General features: G+C 39.5%; 1 protein-coding gene across 1 annotated transcript in view; it reads left to right on the top strand.

Moving 5' to 3' along the window:
* Positions 1-6,279: 6,279 nt before the first annotated feature.
* The window catches only part of slc1a2b (solute carrier family 1 member 2b), a 27,976-nt gene continuing 17,242 nt past the window's right edge, over positions 6,280-17,013 (top strand). The window contains exon 1 of the mRNA XM_024281635.1: positions 6,280-6,491. The gene's annotated coding sequence lies outside the window, so the exon portion shown is untranslated. The remainder of the gene's footprint in view (positions 6,492-17,013) is intronic.

Raw genomic sequence — 17,013 nt, 5'->3', positions numbered from 1 at the left:
GGGGTTGTAAGCTAGCAGCAGAATGTGTAAATAAGGGATGATGGGAAATGGAGGCAGACTTACACTCCAACAACAGTCTCGCCCACAACTCAGAAATACATTTCTAATTAATTAATGCCCCTCTGCTGAAACTATGCCTTAAAAAACAATGTTTTTTTGGATTGATTTTGGCTAAACTTTTATTAATGTTTTATAATAAAATTCTTAAGAGATTCTTCTTTATTTAGTAGATTCTATCATTGTTGTTGACAAAGATTCTTCTCCAAATAAGGCCTCTTCGTTTCAGTCGTTTCAGCTGCCTTGTAGTCCTCCCTTTCTACATTTTCAGAATTTGTACCTTTAAATTATGTTGGTAAAGCAGCTTTGGCTGAAAACTCCAGCTTGATTGATGTAAACCTTTAGGGGACAGATGAAGGGAAAAGACTATAGATCATCCTTTTGGTACTTTTAGTTCCCAATGTTACATAACACAAACTGTTGACATGAACTCATATTTTGCTTCTAATTTTATAAAATCTAAAATGATTATGACTTTTTGGCCACACAAAAGTGAGCCAAAGGACATGAGAGGTGAAACTAAATAAAGCAGTAATGCTCAGTCAGTGAGGTTTGTGTAGCGAGGATAAAAGAGTTGCAGCTGCACTTGTTTCTCGTGTCTGATGTTCAGCCACAGCACTGCTGCGACTGTGGTTGTGTGAATAATTTGGGAGAAAAAAAAATGGACCAAAGAATGCTGAGAGTTGTCACCATGCATATCAGTGGAGCAAAATAGAAAACGCCCTTCTGTTTGTAGTTCGAATGTGCAAGTTAGGACACAGATCTCCTGAGGTATTTTGAGAGGAATAGTTATAGGAACTAGCTCCCCACCTCCTGAGGCAACAAGACATTACATAATAATGCAAACGCAACTTTAAGATTGTAAAAAAAAAGGAAATTAAGAAATATGAAAACAGAAAGAATCCATTTTTTTTTTTTACTCCTCAATGTCCAAGTCCTTATGGCTCTAGTTTTTATTGAACACATCTTTCTTACAAGTGAACACAATGGTGTCTTTATAGAGGGTGTGATTCTGAAACAGTCAGGACTCATTATCGTCTCCTTCAAATGGATTTACAATCACTTTGTTAAGGTGTAAAGCTCATAGCTCTGCACTTTCCATTAACGGGAACTTCTAAGGTCATAAATACTATTGTTGTGGTCCTTTCTCATCAATAAAGTGAAGATTGGTTAATACTAAACAATATTCAGAATATGAATGGAAGAACAGATCCAAGAAAAACTCCCTCTGCTCTCAAATAGGATAGAAAAGGCAAACTACAACCATAAAATTACAAATAAAGCAGCAACTGCTCACTTTTTCCTGGCTGTAAGTGTGTGTAGCTCCTCATCAACATATTTCTTCCTTGACCTCTTTCCTGGGGGGCTCCTCTCTGACACACATGCTTCTTCATCACATTGATTCTTCTCCTGCCAGCAGTCTTCCTCATGGACCACTGCAGGCCTTCACCTCTTTGTTCATTTTTCTGACATTTGGCTTTATCTGAGTTCAAAGCCAAGCGAACTCAAGTCCCCCTTAAAGCTCAGAGATGATGGGTTGAGTTTTCTGATGGTGTTTTATATCACAGTCTATGTCTAAAGATGTTTCATTGGGTTTTCCTACTTGAAGTAGCATGCATTGGTTCTCTGGTTTTATCATGTTTTAACATTTTGAGGCACTTTGTGTGAAAAGTGCAATATTAAAAAAGGTTTACTTAGTTACTTCTTTACTTACAGTTTTGCTGCCTAACTTGTCCTCATTACGTTTTTTGCATAGTTGGCCGGGAGTGCGACTTATACATGATTTTTTTTAAAATAAAAAGGCTCAAATGTTTTTTTGTTTTCCCACTGACAACCACTAGAGGGCACTTTGGGTGTGAGTGTCAGAGTTTGCTTCTGACAGCAACACAGAAGAAGAGACAGAGTTGTCCAAGAATTCAAAGGATTTAGAGATTTAAAGTGATTTAAATAATTTAGCATGTTCTCTATGCTACGGTTATCTTAATAAGTGTTCACAAGTTTTGCCAATATACTAGTAGTATCTTATTCAATTCAAAGATGTTTCATTAAGTTAGATACAGTTACAGTATTAAATAAAGCATTTTTTATTTTATTTTTGTTATCTATAATGTAATGATTTTAAGTAATCTATGTGATTTTTATAATATTTCTTGTAATGTCTACATGATTGTAGACAACTAGCGATAATTTGCTTGAAATTAACCAACAAATGAAATCAGATCAATCCGGATTAGATCAGATCTTATTGTATTGAATTGAATCAAATAGTATAATTGAGCATTCTTGGTCCTGTATGTGTTAAAAAAAAAATAAAAAAAACATTTCCTAAAAGTGGAACTTATACATGATATTGCCTTATTATGCTTTATTTTTTTTGTGTAACTTACACTTCAGAGCGACTTGTAAGCCGAAAAATCCAGTACTCAAAACTGAGTAAAAATCTCTTCCTCTTACAGAAATAATTCCTTAACTTCAGTTGTTTTATCTTCATCACCTTTTTGTTTTAAAACCCACACAGATTCCTAAATCTGAGTCTAATCATGGATTGTAAATGCTACAAAGATGACATACTGTCATGCACAGAAGTGTATTATCAGCTCTGTAAAAGCGAAAGAAGTGTTTAATCAGTCTGTCACATTCTGTCGTCACACCTACTCTTGACCTCTAACCATTCCGGACGTTTGCCTTTTTTGCTTCACATTTCAAGTGAATAGAAGTTGAAATATTTGTGATTAAAAATAAGTAGTTATCTTGGCAAAGGAATATTTCTATTTTAATCACAAGCAATATGATTTTCATTGCATGTTTCCATTTCAGCTTCACTGCCATACTGCCCCTTTCCCTTTAATTACTATTTTTATCCTCATTGTGTTTTCATTCACTAAATTTTACCCCAAAAAAACTGTTTTTTAAGTGTTTTTGTGCTTTACATTAGACTTTTTTTATTGTATAAATGTTACATATTTGCATAGCCAAATAACATGACTCGACCAAACGGAAAAGGTCGTTTTAAAGGTAAAATTAAAAATGATGATTTACTCACCCAAGGCATTAAGCATGTTTTTCTAATCGGGGGGGGTTAAAGGGTTAAAATAAGTACAGCTTTTACTTTACCTTCAGTAAATCAAAAATAGATCTGTCAGTTTTAACACATCAAGAAGAAAGATTTACTAGCAGGTACTACAAATTCATTAGAAATGCAGTACATTAGTGTTGTTTTGTTCACTCCAATCAACAGTCATGGGTGTTATCAGACTAAACATCACAAAACATCACTTTTATTATTTTTATAAAAACAAATAGATTTCAAGATAAAATCTGGTCATAATACTATAACATGAAATCTGAATTGAAAAAAAAAAATTTAAGCATCATGTTTCCCTAATATCCAATTTCTTATTGATTGATAATTTGATTGTCAACTTAAATACTATACAGACATTTTCAGAAACCTTTGCCACCATTTTCTAAAGTTATATTAAATAATCTTCTGGAATGAGCTCTATATTTTACAGCTGCTTCTTCTGTGGTTGTGTGGATGTATAGTAAACAAACATGCCACACTGAGAGGTTTTTGTAAGAGTTTGTGGTATCTTGTATCATTGATTTATGTGATAAAGAGGAAAACCTTCGCAGAGTATTTACCTCTTACCTGGAGACAGTTGGGAAATTGTTCAGCATCCTTCTTCCCTGATAGAACTAGATAGGGACAGAGAAGCAATTCAAAGTTGATGGATGAGAAAATCCTCCCGTGAGGTCAGGAGGGAGCTTTAAATGGTATTTGATGATGAAGACAGACATGCCTCGGTGCAATGACGAACCATTTAAAGCTGCATCTCCGTTTCCAGGGTCTTCTTTTAGGTTTTGACAAAAGATGCGAGTTTTAACTGTCTAATGTTGATTCTAATCTGATCGGTCAAATGCACCCGTATTGGGTTGGCCCCTACAGGTGCTGCAGTTTTTTGGATAGCCTGGACTGGTGGAGGGTGTGAGGTGACCCCTGCTAACCTCTGCGTGTTTATTGATGAGTAAGAAAGCAACAACAACAAAAAAACCCCATTGGAATTTAGTCCTTTTAATAAAAAGTTGGATCAAAGTCATACAAAGTACTCTGGATCGTCACCATGACACCCAGTAGAATGGAACCAAAATATATATCCCCATATTGTATTTGTGGCTTCAAGCCAATGGCTCCCCAGATGCCTTAATACCTTATGTGGTCGTCTTCACCAAATCTATGTTTTGAGTGGTCAGAGTCAGTACCCCCTACTCCTGGCAGCAAGATCATTTATAGCTTTGTTTTTCAGTGGAAAACTACTGATTAGGTCCTTGAAGCACCCCATAACTGGTTTTGACTGGTCTAGGTTCATGTTAAAATATCTTCATCACTATGCAAATGACAAAGTATTAAAGTGTAATATAGTATAAAAGTATACATATATATATATAAACCTTATTTCCCCCTTTTGAGCTCTCAGAAGAGCTCAAAAGGGGGAAATAAAGGGAAATGGCTGAATCTTAAGAGAAGCTCAGGTGGGAAGCTTTATGTGTTTATGAAGTTTTATTAAGCTAGATGCCCATATGGCCAAATCAAGGAATGTCATGAAAGTAGATCATACAATGTTGTGCAAGTGTATTGTGAAGAAGTTGAAAGGTGTATGTGAATTACACTCACTTATGACGTACAGGTAATATTGCAATTTATGCTGTACTCTAGTCCACAGTAAGGCCTTAGTCACAAGTCTCCTTATAGGTGGAGACGAGGTGTCTTTAGGTGAAAAATGGGCAACTTATACGGGACATGCAGGTGGCCAGCAGAAAATATCAAAGTCATGAGCCGAAGAGTGAAAACGTTCACTCACATTTTTCTAAGGGGATGCTGGGGGCGACAGGCCCTAGTAACTACTTAAGCAACACATAAAGGTAAGTAAGAGTGAAGTAGGTGAGATACAGGCATACTTTTTAACCTCGTAGGACCCTGTGCTCAAGGGGCAAGTGCTTTTCAACTGATAAATGTGTGCTCTTTTCAGGTAATTTAGGAAATTAGACAATCAGAGTGTAGTTTGTAGGCCTGTGGGCTTCCTACGAGCACTTAAGTATCACGTAAGGGCAGCCGTGATGTAGGGTGGTAGACCGTAGATTGGAAGATTGCAGGTTTGATTCCCGCCATACCTGCTCATGTCTTGAAGTGTTCTTAGGCCTCTGGTGGAAGGTTGGCGCCAGTATTCGGCAGCAGTGAATGAATGTGTGAATGGGTCTGTGACTGTAAAGCGCTTTGGGCCTTCAAGGATGGCAGAAAAGCACTATAAAAGTATACACCATTTACCTGCACACCTGCTTGTGCCCGATTTGGAGGAGGTTTGAAAAAAGAAAAGTCTGTTCAACACACCTGTGGCTCACCTACCTCACCCTTATTTATGTGTTGTTTAAGTGACCTGCCAGCTGCAGCATCCCTGTAAAAAATTGTCCATGAATATTTGCACTTTAGGGGTTAACCAAGTGATATTCCTTGATAACCAACCTTGATATTCTGCTTGGGCCACCTCGTACTGGTTTGATTATTTTTCGTAGAGTGCATTTGTCAAAGGCTAATAAAACAGTAGTGATAAAAATGTTGTGTTCAATAAATGCTTATCCTGTCGGTGTGTTTTGGTGTGATTTAGTTTAACACCCCTGTCGTAGAACGTCCATATGGGACTGAGGTTTGAGTCAATTGGATCTTAAATTTCAATATATTTCTCAAACTGAGGAGAAGAAAGCACATTTTTGTAAATCACTGCCTGTATTTGTTCAGAAACCTTTTGCTTTGAACTTTCAGGTCATGTTGAGAATTGAATATGTAGGTTTGCATAACTTAACTGTTTAGCCATTTAGGAACTAATGAGTTATTGATCTGCAGGTCATTACAGTGCAAAGATTTTCCATAAAAGAGCTCTGGTGTGATTCCCACCTTGCATGTGAAGCATTCCAGGGATAATTCTTTCTCCAAATATGTCACTTGTGATTTTCAATGGAAGATCTTTACAAACGATTTGCATGAACTTTGACCATAAACCGTGTGAACATGTGTGAGAAAGCAAGGAAGAAGAACAAAAAAGGGAGGGTAAATGTGTCGGTATAGGCTGCATCTTCAACCAACGGGAGCTGGCATTCCCATGCAGAGGAGACAAAGAGGGGGGGTAACGGGAGAGAGGAGGAGGAGGGAGAGGGAGTAAAGCGCCGAGGAGTGAGGTGAGGCAGAGCTCATTCAGTCGGATTTCTGAGCTGCGGAGCTCCTCGGATTTTACTGGCAGAAAATTTGCCCGTCTGTGCGGCGTGAAGCGCTCCTGTCCCGCAGCGGCGCGCGCTCTGCAGCCTCATCCTCTGACGCGGAGATAGAGCCTGCAAGGAGGGGGGACACCACCAAAAACTTTTCCACCGCGTGCTTTCAAACGGTAAGATGTGTGCCTTTATAGCTGAAAATAATGACTGAAAGTGATGCGTAATTTATCCCAAACCATAATGCAAAGTGGATTTCTTTGAGTAGAAGAAGATGCATCTTTTTTATTTATTCATCAGAGACGTAAAGTGTAAGGAGATATGCTTTTCAAAAAATGAATTCTTCCACGTTTCATTCCTGTGAACTGGTAGACAAGTAACAACCTGCAGAGGGAAGTCCTGCAGGGCATGCTATTGCCTCAATGTCACTGCAGTCGAAATGCCTTCATTTGGTCCCTGGAATTAAAAATGTCAAAAAGTCCTAATCAAATTTGTCTGGTTGGTTACAGATTACACGAGATTACAAATCATTCATGAGAAACAAATCATTCTAGTTTGTTAATTATTTGGCTTTAGTTTGTGTTATTAAATCTGTGATGCCCCCTCTCAGCCAATCACCTCTCAGATTTTTTAAACATACAAAAGTTGCTTTTAATTGCCTTTTAAGGTTGTAAAGTGCATTTTATTTATTTGTTTGTGATCAGTCCCATTAAAATACACTGTAATAATTCATATAAAAGACTCCAAAAGTTCAGTTCACATTGATAGAAAAATAAAAATCTAGATATTTATTTCCCCCCTCTGATTTGGTGAGGTTTGCAGGTCTATATGTACATCAGAAATATGTTGTTCATCTCTGTTGATTGCGCAATAGGTGGAGTTCCCTCCTTTTGTTGCTGTGCATGTGAAAATATTTCATACAGCATTCAGTATTTCTGAGAGGGACGATAACCCATCTTTTTTTTCTACCTTAGTAACGCCACCCACCTTTTAAGCCAATCGGTGTAGCCCCTTCTCTCTTCCATATTAAGGCGCCACAAACACACATACAGCCACAGAAACACAGTTTTCCTATAGCACCATCTATGTCACCATGGAAACCAAGTCTCTCGGCACCCTCAGTTGATAGCCTTCTGCATTACTCTTGGCTTGTCTTGACAGAGTGTTCCAGGAGCGTTTCTGGATGTCTTTCCGAACCTGTTTAGGGGGCGGCGCTTGTGTTAGTCTGATTTCATTGGGCATCTTCCACTGGTGGTCCAGAGGGAGAACCTGACCGCACCATATGTCATGTGTCACTGGTCTGTGGAATCCTTGGCCTGCAGAAGGCGAATCCATATAGAAAAGTGTCCATGCAGCTAATTCTGTTTTGTCCTTTTTCCCAGAGGCTTCACTGCACTGTGACATATTTTGAGTTTACATGAGTGAACACAACAGACAGCCAAAGCGAGCGCCGGCACGCTGAAAGGCCAAATGACTCATTTAGCATGAACATGCATGCTCTGAATGCATGTTTTTTCCTACATGCAACCATACAGAGTTATGCTTATGAGCTTCAGTTCTACTAAAGGCTCTCAGCGACCAATAGGGATTGGGATTACTCATGTGTATGGGAATCCCAATTAGTACATCGTGTACTATTTCACATTTGTTCAAAATATTTACAGTTGATTATAATTTTCTGCATTTTTACTAATGTCAACCGTTTATTTTGACGATATATTGTAGTTTATTTTAATGCCATTTTTGAGTTCACATCAGATGATTTCTATATCTCAATTAGGTGACATAAAAATGTTTTTCATTGTTATGAATCCTTCACATTCTGCTAGAAATGAAAGAACCTTTTTTTTTTACAATAAAAATTTTTCTACAGTGCAAGAAGTAAAAAGTTGATTAATTGATTGAAAGTGAACAATTTTATGCTCAGATTTAAAAAAAATTGGATTTAAAGATAGAACAGGATGTTTCAATGATTCAACTGGGAGCTGATGACGCTTGTTTACTTCATTTACAGCTCCTGGTTGCTATTTAACATTCTTATTTCTAAGAGTGTGTGAACACATTTACATTTTCTCACTCAATTTGAGACTTTAAACTGTGAGAGGTGTGAGCGAAAGAAGGAATGAAGATAAAAGAGTCAGAGAGTGAAACAGGTGTGTGCAGACAGACAGCATAACTCTGTCTTTAGCACTTATACGTAAATGAAATCCAGGCGATGGAGGTCAATTCGTCTTCCATGAATTAAAAGGCCTGCCCATGCATGAGGAAAAGGCAAAGATGAGCATATGCTACCTGTCTGTAGCAGCCTCTCCTCTCACTGAAAGGTTGCAAAGGAAGTGAGGATGGAGGAATGTGAGAGATGAAGGAGGCTGACATATGGAGGAATGAACGGAACGAGAGGAGAAGGGGGGGTTTAAGGGAAAAAGAAAGTGAAGATGCAGGTGACTATAACAGGGCTGTGCGTGTGTTCATTCATGGAGCTTCTCTGTGGTCTTACTGGCAGTCTGGAGCATCCAGTGTTTGAGTAAATCCCCCTGGGAACACACGGAAGCTGCCAAAGTACCATCCAACTCCTCTTTTCACTCCTCACCACCCTCATGCTTGTTTATCTTCATTGCACTTTAATACACTCACCCTCTTTTTTTCCGCTCTTTTTAAATTGATCCCTTCTAAATCACCGCAATATCACCCAGTTTCATTTTTTTTTAACCTCCTGCAGTCATTCGTCTAAGCCTTGTTGTCTCCTCATCACTGTATTCTGGTTGTGAATCTTCCCATTCCAGTGAGGAAGGGATTCATGCTCCGGGAGGCCTGCCTTTAGAATCAGTGTTTCGTTTGTGAGGGAGCTGAACAGAGTGAATCCTTTCCCATGGACAGACCAAACAAAGAGCCTGGCTCCCTTCACTTCTGTATGACTGCACAGGAACAGAATAGTAGGCATTCAGAAGCTAGACTGCTGCTGGGCGGCGAAAACGATAGAAGTCTGAGTTCGATGAGCTTCCGCCGCTCAAGTACGAAGACGCAAGTGTAGCACGGGATGGGACTAAACTTCAAAGGTTACATTTTATTGTAAACACTGATAGACAAACCTTTTATATTTGTGTTGGTTGTAGCATTTATTTGGACTTTTAAGAGTATAAAAAATGACAGGTTCAGGTCTAGAATCGTGAAAAACAGGTTGATTTATGTTTATGAGCATATACATGCTCTTTGTTCTGACTGTAAAGAATTCTGAATTCACATTTTTAAACTAATTCATTTTAATTAAAAATTGTAGTCATTTTAAAGTTATTTGACCAACTTGACATGATGTCTGAAGCTGGAGATGGACAGTTAAGAAGGTGCAACGAGTTTGAGGGGAACACCTGAAACACAGATAACTTTTATAAGTTAACAAAACTAACAAAATAAATTAAGGATCCCTCCGCCTCACTTTTTGACATTTTCAGTGTCCCCAACTTCTCATTTTTTTATATGCTAGCTGTTCGCAAAATTAAGGGTCTGCAACCCTCAGGACGCAGTACGGGACGCGGACTGGTCCTCAGGATGCGGTTTGTATACCTAACCCAGTACCAGTTCCCTAATCCTAATCCAGCACCGGATGCAATACTAGACGCTGTACCGGATCCGACCCCGTATCGGACACGAACCAGGCAGGGATCAGGTACCGGACGCAAAGCGGTACTGGGCTAGGGTTAGTGTTAGGGTACCAGTGCTCTCCGCGTCCCAGTACTGGACCGGAACCGGTTCACGGCCCAAAGGTTGGGACCCGTGATTAAATAGAAACACCCAAAATGTCAAAATGTGACGCAGAAGGGCCCTTAAAGGGTAACCAAACCCTAAATCTACTTTTTGGGGGTTTTGACCTTTATAAATGGGACTTTAAAAGTTCTGTCTGTTGGTCATTGCCAAATGATTTTATGAATTAAAATAAACTTGTTTAATTCTTGAAAATACAGTCTAAAACCATCTATGTACTGCCCCCTAAAGGTTGAATTGTGGTATTACAGTTGAAATTTGTGATTGGTCAAACCATGTAAGTTTCAGAAGTCCCACGTCATGATCTGCAGTCCAAGTAATGATAACAGTCCTGCTCCCAAGCCCCACCCCTCTGACTGGATTTTCTAATTTCAGCTGTGGGTGGAGTCAGCCTCCAACTTCCCTGTTTGGTTACCCTTTAACCAAATGACAAAATTTGACAAATTGGGAGTGAGAATTTGTTGTGCGTTTGCATGTCCCTATGCAAGTTTTTAAGTTAGCTTGACAGAGTTTAGTAGTAGTTTAGTAGTTTAAGTTAGGGACAGATTGGGTCGCATCCTTCTCAATACACGCAAGTGCCAACCTTGGCACAATCGATCATGAAGGATACGGTAAATTAATATTTGTGGCTCCAAACAAAATTATATGACACACTCTTACATATATCAGAATGGATCTGTAATTGAGCAAGATTTAATTTTAGTTGAGGAGAATTTAACATTTTGCAACAAGCCTCTTCCAACTGTGCGTGCATGTGCAACACATTCTCATTCCTAAGTCATCAGATATTGGCGTATGGTTAGGACCTCTCCGCGTTTTGACGTTTTGGGTCTCCTCAACTCGTCAATTTTTTACGTTGTGGCTGTTCCAATTAAATCAGAGCTCCTTAATCTCCAGGCCACAAACCGATCTGGGACGTGATATTGTGACCCTGGATGGGTATCCTGACCCTGACCTTAACCATGTACGGAACTCGGATTGTTACAGGACACATATTAATACCAGACGCAAATCAGTAGCAAATCCAGATGCGATACTGTACATGGACCACGCTAGAGTTCGGGTACCAGGTTAGGATACCAGACGCGGATCAGTACAGGTTTTGGATGCGGTACCAGTTCCGGACGCGATACCAGATACGGACCAGGCTAGTATTAGGGTATTGGATTGGGATACCGGGTCCTGAGGTCCAGTCCGCGTCCAGTACCGTGTCCGACAAAATGATTGGACCCCTGATTTAATTGGAACAGCCAGTGTGTCAAAAAAATGACGAGTTGGGGGCACCCAAAACGTCAAAAAGTGATGCGGAGGGGTAATTAACCATGCGTCAGACAGCAACACACCAGTGTGAACACCATCTGCTAAAAGTTGCATTGGACGTCCCGCGCATGCCCAATGTGAACATACCTTTTGTCTTATGTAGGACTTTTCTTTCTCGCTCAACAGACAGTTAAACTTGTATTAATCGTGGGGAGACTGGTTGGGGCTGCTAATGGGAATGAGTTGGTGTTTACTGCTACACAGGCGACGAGCCTCATCCCCCTTCCAGTCACTGTCCTCCCTGAAATCCCCAAACCACCCACATGCTACTGGCACCTGCTACACTGCAATTGAGGTCAGCAGAGGGAGTCACGGAAAAGCTCCCGGAGTGATTGGTAAATCGAAGAGGGGGCAGCGATGGGGGGTGAAGGGGGTTCATTTTTGTTTTCGCCCTTGGTACCAAAGACCATGCCACTGTGAATAATCAGCCCTTTGTGCGACGACAAAGGAATCATAATCAAAGCACATTACGAGGTCTGCTGGAAACAAACACAAGACTTCATCTGAGCAACTGTCAGAAGATTCAGTCTGAAGAAAACTTTCAAGTGAAACTTTATTGTTTATGTTGGTACGTTTTTTTACTTTATGTCTGATTGTGGCACATTACAGAGAATGATTCCTAAAAAGCTTTTTGTACAGACAGTGAACACTTTCGAGCACAGATGTCAAACTCCAGTCTTTGTCAGTCATCCTGCTCTTTTGAGAGTGATGGAGTCCATCTGGTCCAGGTAATCAGCAACAGGTAGAGCAAAACCGAGCAAGCCAATGACTCTCAATGAGTTCTATACCCTTATTTACAGTCTTTCAAGTGGCTTCTCTAGAAAGACCATTGAGGTTTTTTGAAGTTTTCATTGAATCCTATTTTTCTAAAGTTGCTTCGATCTTGCCTTGATTAATAGTTTTGGTTTCATGCTGACTCATTGGTAACAAAATGGGTGAAAACAGGACAAATTGTTGCAAGAAGATCAATAAAAGCTAATCATTCAAGCTAGAAATTGATTAAGAACTTTAAAGAGGAAATCGCATAAAGATGATATCATAATTAAATAGAACTGCCACGGCTGCCAACTTTACACACCCCCTTTCATTGTCACCCACTTTCCTCTTTCTTTGTCCCCTTTTACTCTTCCACAAATCCTCAATTAAGTGCGTAATGGGGCTTGGAGGCAGGTTTGTGTGTGCCTTTGTTCAGAGTTGGGGAATCGGCTGGCATTAATGCACCTCTTGAGTATGTAAATAGCCTGAACTGTGGGAGCGCGGAGCAGAGCTGTCAATTGGATGCTTAATCACACAGAGCTCCATCACTTTCGGACATTTTAGGAAGCCAGAGCGGGGAATGCATGAGAACTTCAGCGCCAGTTACAATGCCCGCTCTTAGGAGAGTAACCTCGGTACCCGTGTTCGCCTCCCACTTCGTCCAGGATCCCCCCTTGTTCTCTCGATTCCCTTAGGACCAGTTTCCCCTCTCAGAACCCTTCCACACCCAAGGATCCCACACTGATCCTTACCCTGCACAAGTGCAGCTCCCCACGGACGGGTCTATCTCATCCCGATGAGCTCTGCTTGATAGACCCTGCAGGGCTGATTTGTTTACCTCGCCCACTTGTCCAGCGGAACTCACAACAGTCCCGTTCATTGGCCATTTGTCAGTGGCCTTTTCAGAAGTAAAAGAGGAGAAAGAGTGCGAGGGTGGGGGCGTGGGTTTGCAAAAACAAAACAAAACAAAACAAAAAAAAAAAAAACAAGGGAAACAATTAAGTTTCCCCTCCTCCCCATGAACCCAATGCTAGCAATTTCCCAGCTCTAGATTTTGTGAACCGACTTGGAGCCCTGTAAAGTGGCCCATTATTCCAGTAAGGGTGGCGTGTTCCAAGAGCGGCTCGCCTCAATGGCTGAAGAACACAGAGAAGGGTTTGTTAGACGGATTTTGGCTCACCACATGATGCACTGTTTAATTAGGAGGAGGGAAGTATCTATCTATCTATCTATCTATCTATCTATCTATCTATCTATCTATCTATCTATCTATCTATCTATCTATCTATCTATCTATCTAATCTCAACATTTTGAGATGTTTGCACTCAGAGGATTTGGTTGTCATAGGGATCAAGCAATCAAAACCTACTCTTTATTCTATTTTTTCTTGGAGCTTTTAATAATATTTTGTTGCATATGTGGATTGTCATTATTAGGTAAGAAAAGCTTATATGGCGGCGCTCACTGCTTTTTCACTCTGTCTGGGACGAGTTGTTGCACTCTCAGTACTTTAGAAATATATATAAACATATCAGTTTAAGACTATGAGATCCTCATGGGAATTCCATAAATAAGACACACATGTCTCAAGGATTAATTTCTGATTTGGTGAATTATTTACCTATTTTAGGTATCAATTTCTGTTGAACAGTTCCCTGTCTGACTAGTTTCTACAAGATCTCCCAACTATTGCATGAGTTAACTGCCAACATGTTTTAAACATTAAAGCTGGTCTCTTCTAAATCAGTGCATAGTTAATAATAAATAAATAAATAAATAAAGGAATACATCGAATGTCATACAGCACCTTTATTTTATACTGGTTTGTGGAGTATGTGTTGGAGTAGTGGTCAATACTGATATTGAAAGTCAAATACAGAAAACACATCAGAACAAAGTCTGACACATTTGTCACTTTAAAAACAAGGAATGATTCAGTTATGCACACAGAGAAATAATTGGTATTTTTAACAGTTAGTCACACTTTTTATACTCTGCTGTTTAAGATACACAATTGCACATAATGTTTGCCTCTGTCAAAAGGGTGTACCAAAACAATGTACGAGCCAACTGTAACAACTGCAGGATGAGTCAGTGAACGGAAAGACATTTTTTGCAAGTCATTATGCTTGGTATCATTTTCATTTCCGTTTATACAAAGTGTAATATTAAGGTTAGACGGAAAGGGGAAAAATCATGTTCCAGCTGTCTTATGTCCCATCTGGAGTGTTTAGTGGTTTAATTTTCACTCTTGAGGTTAGATTTGATCAGGTCACCTTTGTTTTATTGCTCGAGTACGTTTCACTCTGTGTTGGTGTGGTTTACCAACATTAACGTGTCGCAGCATGCTTCTGCCAGTTGTAGGCATCCGGAGATGTGTGGTAGTGCTAATTAGCCTTAAATTGTTGTAGAAATAAAAATGGATATCATAGAGAACAAAGATCTCTTTATTCCAATAAACTTAATCAAATTTAAAGGCGTACTTTGATGAAAATTGTGTTTTTAACATGTAATGTGGCATCTTCCTTGTAATGCAGTACATGTATTGAGAAAATTAAGCCCAGGGCTCCCTTGAAAAAGAGGTTTTAAGTCTCAATGGAACCCACCCTTGTTAAATAAAGGTTAAAAATAAAAAAAAATATCTTAAAATTCAATTTCTGAGAAATCTCTTTATTTAAATTGTTGTAAATAAGGAGCAGATGAAAAAAATTCAGTTGTAAAAAGCTTGTAGATGTGACGTTAAACCTACTATGGCGAGCCACGAGCTCCCTGTTCTGTTCCGTTCTCATTCATCCACTAGTAGATGACTAGTTCCATGTATGTCTGGCATCTGGCTTTAAGCGGTTTGGCTGGCTAGCTCCATTTTTGTTACAAGCTAGCAGGATAGTGTAAAGAAATGGATGATGGGAAGTGGATGTAGGCTTACTCCACACCAACGATACCACCCACAACTCAGAGATGAATTTCTAATGAACTACTGTTCTACTTCCACAGAAACTGTCTCCAATTGTAAAAGTTTCTTGATAATTATAATGAAAACATATTTTGCAAAAGATTTAAGGATCATTGAAATTGGAACTTTATTGACCAATGGTAACCCGGTTAAATAAATGTCTACCTTGTCATTTTTTTTTTTTTTTTTCGAGGAGTCACTGGTGCGAGACTAAGAGGACATTAGTTTTTGAGTATGTGTACATTCACTTTTTGGATTGAGAAAAAAAGTTGAGATACAAGAAAAATCTAATTGGATTTTTTTAACTGCAATTTATTCATGTAATTACAGTTATGTAAATTATGTAATTCTATTGATTGGACGATTCAAATCATTTAAGTTTATTTGCTCCACGTTGATAATAATCTAAGGTAAAACAATGTTAGTCTTCACATTTTTGTATCTCCTGCTGTGGTGCAAGTCTTACTCTTGCATGTCTCCTGGATGATGAAAGAGGTTGTGTACATACGAGCAAGAATGCCTCATCCATCAACACTGCAGGGATGTGTGAGGTCCGTGGGTAGACTGTGTCTTACATTCTATTGCTCCCACAGACTACAAGGTTGAATTGGAAAGAGATTTAACACATTGCAGACATTTGCATAAATGTGAGATGCCGTAAGGCTAAAAACATCACAGACATGGAATTGGAAATATTGTGTATCCTTGCTCATTCAAATGTGAAGAAGTGGAGACAATGTAGGTGTGTATCAGGTGAATCTAGTGATGTATGAAACAGGGTTTGTGCAGCAATCCAATTTTGCCAAACCAGCTGCCCAACAAATATGTCTGCTTTAAATTTATGTCTGGAAACGCTGATAACGCTGCAGCCCATCTGAGTCTTGCACCTACTTCCTCACCATTTATTCCATCCTTTTTACTTTTTCTCCACTCTTCCCCCACACTTCTTCTCACTATCCTTACATTTCTTTCTCACTCTTCTGATCCTTTCCTGTCATCTCTTTCACAGTGTAAGATAGTGGTAGTTGGAATAGGGGGGTCCTGCCGTACTAGCCAATTTAATGAGTTCCTTAGAGGATCGGACCGAGCGCATCAAACGCATCAGCTGAAGAGCAAGTTCTGTTGAACAGATGCACATTTGCAAGTCGTGGCGAGCTAGCTTGATTTATATGCAGCTTCTGTTGTAGAAGAGAGGAGAGGTTAATGTGTCTGTGGTGTGTGACTCTCTCTATGCAGGAGCTTAAAATACAATGAAGAGACAAATGTGGAAGCTGGGGATACTAGTAGTCAGATCGAACATACACAAGTGGAAATATCACAGGCATCAGATACGACTCCACCAACTGGACTGATGATAAAGTTGCAGTTTTAAAGGCTGAGAATACATCCTTCTAAATTAGTCCCAGATTAAATTAGATGCCATCAGAATTGATCGGAAATCCCTTATTTGGTCTCGTGACAACACCCCAGTATGACAGGTTGTTGGGGCATAATTACAGTGGCACTAGTCGCATCTGAGCGACCCATGCAGACCACCACGCAAGCCTCAGGACTCACACAGACTCTAATGACCTCCTCATTACGGACACAATTAGTCGCGTGAAACAAAAGGGATGGATGCTAGTGGAGAGACATGCATGGCTCATTTAATCACTGCCAGGATGGAGGTGCACCCTGTCTGTAAAATAGATGACCAAAACGTGTTCAAATGAAGGAAAACTAAATGTATTACAAGGGTTTTATTTGGTGAGACCTGTTTGTTGAACTAATGGTAGTTTCACACTATAGGTATAGTCAATTTTTTCGATTAATTAGAATGTTTTTGAGTAATTTATTTGATTTACAATGTGGAAAAACACAGTTTAGCTCAGTTGGAGAAGTACAGAACTAGAACATGGGAAAAGGGTTT

The sequence above is a fragment of the Oryzias melastigma genome, linkage group LG6 (assembly GCF_002922805.2).
Source record: "Oryzias melastigma strain HK-1 linkage group LG6, ASM292280v2, whole genome shotgun sequence".
In the NCBI taxonomy this organism is placed as follows: domain Eukaryota; kingdom Metazoa; phylum Chordata; class Actinopteri; order Beloniformes; family Adrianichthyidae; genus Oryzias; species Oryzias melastigma.
The sequence above is the reverse complement of the archived record's forward strand: the minus strand, read 5'-3'. Positions and strand labels throughout refer to the sequence as shown.